This window comes from Phragmites australis, chromosome 6, assembly GCF_958298935.1.
Source record: "Phragmites australis chromosome 6, lpPhrAust1.1, whole genome shotgun sequence".
Taxonomy (NCBI): domain Eukaryota; kingdom Viridiplantae; phylum Streptophyta; class Magnoliopsida; order Poales; family Poaceae; genus Phragmites; species Phragmites australis.
In genome coordinates, this window is record NC_084926.1 from 11,743,143 (window position 1) to 11,745,719 (window position 2,577).

Below are 2,577 nucleotides of genomic sequence, written 5' to 3' on the forward strand. Positions count from 1 at the left end.
AAACTGGATTCAATACTTGGAAATGCTCTGCTCAACCTTTTTTTTAGCCTACGCGACCTATCGCAACAATTTGTGCAACCTAATACAACGATTTGCAAAGACATATTCATCGTTTAGAAATATTGTAAAAATCTACAAATGTAGCGAAAACCAAGTGTTGAATATAAATGTTGTGAAAATCTACTAAGGTTCTAACAAAAAATTAACCAAGTAAGACGGGAAATATGTTTATTTATTGATTCATTGAGAACTCAGACATCCAGACACGCATGAACTGCGAATTATTAGCACACAACACAGCCACACTGACAGTCGTAATGCGGTAAAGAGCGTGCAGTCTAGTCATATCCATGCATCTGACCAGGTGATCCCGTATTCGCCGACCTCGTCCCCGGTTATGCCCAGCGCGTCCCACACGGCCTGGGACGCGTCGACGATGTTTGGGCGTCACGGCGGCTGGTAGGCATGCGGCTTGTCGCAGCCGTGCAGGGAGTCGCACTCGTCCACCACCTTGGCGAGCACGAACCTGCCCTTGGCGTTGATCCGTATGTTCTTGCCGCAGCGCTTGCCGTTGGCGTACCACCCCGTGGACAGCGCCACGACGAGCTCGGTGTTCTTGTGGAACTTGCCGTCGCACTCCGACGGGTCCCCGCCGTCGCCGCCCGCCTCGAAGTCGTTGAGCGTCATGATGGCCTTGGTGCTCCCTGTGACCGGCGGCGAGCACCGGTACGTCGGGTAGGACTTCCCGGCCTTGCAGCATTCGTCGCACGAGTGGGTCTGGCTCGGCCGCAGCGTGCCGCTAGGATGGCACCCGTCGGCCAGCTCGCGGCCGCGGTGGTCGTCGCAGCTGCAGCGACCTGGCAAGGCGACCAGCAGGAGGCCTGCCAGCGCAAGCACGAGGAAGCTGGTGGTCGACATCTCGTGATTAACTTTGTTGTGAATTGCGCATTCTGATCGGCGACCCCTGTCGCATTTTATACGGAGCGACCGCGCGTAGGTGCATGCACTCCATATTTTCTTGGTAGTATTTTCAACTTCGTACTGGTGAGCGCGAGAAAAAAGGCAAACCGATGCGCCAGTGAGGAGGATGGCTTAAGAGCTTGAGATGTGTACGTATAGTACGTGAACTAACGGTGACATACCACGCTGACAATCTCCCGACTACTTGCTCGATCGATCTTGGTTTGCACATGGCGCCTCGGCGATGTGGCAGAGATGTCAATGGTCCATGAGAGGCGAAAGGTGCAAATCGATTGCGAAGTCGACTTCGCCGGATGTGCCGACGAGCAGTACTGAGGGAACCGTGCACCTCAAAGTTTCGAGACAAGAAACAAGAGCCTGATCCAACCGTCGGAGCTGAAAATATTGGCTTGACTAGCCTAACGTACGACGCGAGAATCGAGATGACGAGATGGAGATGATCTTCCGCGTCAATTGAAGTTTCGAAGACATTGTAACTTTTGAGATGACATAACCAGTACCGTTCTTATCCAAAATAAGAGCAAAAATATAAAATTAGATAACATACATGACCGTATTTACCGAAATATATAATATATCGTTGTATTTACAATTTTAACATTCGTATTCGGCACCTTTTTTGTTAAAAATTGATTTTCGGTATACCGTATATCGAAAATACCATATTCGGCACACCCTGTACCGAATATAAACTGTAGCACCGTATTCAGCACTGAAAATGGGCTAATGAACAGTCATATAAACAGTAACAGCAGTGCGTTTTAATTTCGCTTTCCCTCTTTTTTAAAACGGTGGTCTTCTGTTACTCTAAAAATTTAAATTTTTTTATGTGTTCCATAATCCATGTGCAACCCATTTTAATTATATTTAACGAAAAATCCTTTGTATATTTAAAACTAAAATTCTCCAAAAAAGACTACTTTTATAATTTGTAATAATTGTTACTGTCTCAAATAAATTCCCAAAAATCTAGGAAAATTCAATAATATTATTCTTATGTTATGAAATAATTTATAAAATTATTTTCAGCCCTAGTTTATATGATGAAAAAGTGAGTTCCTTTCTAATGATTCATTAACATGAAATGATAAAAATACATATAAATGAAGCATTACAAAGGAACTCACTTTTTCATCATATAAACTAGGTCTGGAAATAATTTTAGAAATTAGTCCATCATATAAGAAGAATATTAGTGAATTTTCCTAGATTTTTGGAAATTTATTTGAGACACTAACAATTATTACAATTTATAAAAGTAGTCTTTTTTGGAGAATTTTAGTTTTAAATATACAAAGGATTTTTCGGTGAATCAAATTAAAATGGGTTGCACATGAATTATGGAACACATAAAAAAGTTTTAAAATTTTTGGAGTAACAGAAGACCACCGTTTTGAAAAATAGGTAAAGCGAAATTCAAACTCACTGATGTTACTGTTCACACACGGTACTGTTTATTTTCGGGCGCACGGTGCGACTAATATGGCATCGTAGGTTGAATATGATGCTACAGTGCTATATTTGGCATATTGTGTGCTGAATATGATATTTTCAGTGTGCGGTGTATCGAAAGTTAATTTTTGGTAAACGAGTTGC

General features: G+C 42.7%; 1 pseudogene; it reads right to left on the reverse strand.

Moving 5' to 3' along the window:
* Positions 1–222: 222 nt before the first annotated feature.
* On the reverse strand, positions 223–930 carry LOC133920457 (putative ripening-related protein 2; annotated as a pseudogene).
* Between the last annotated feature and the right edge of the window lie 1,647 nt (positions 931–2,577).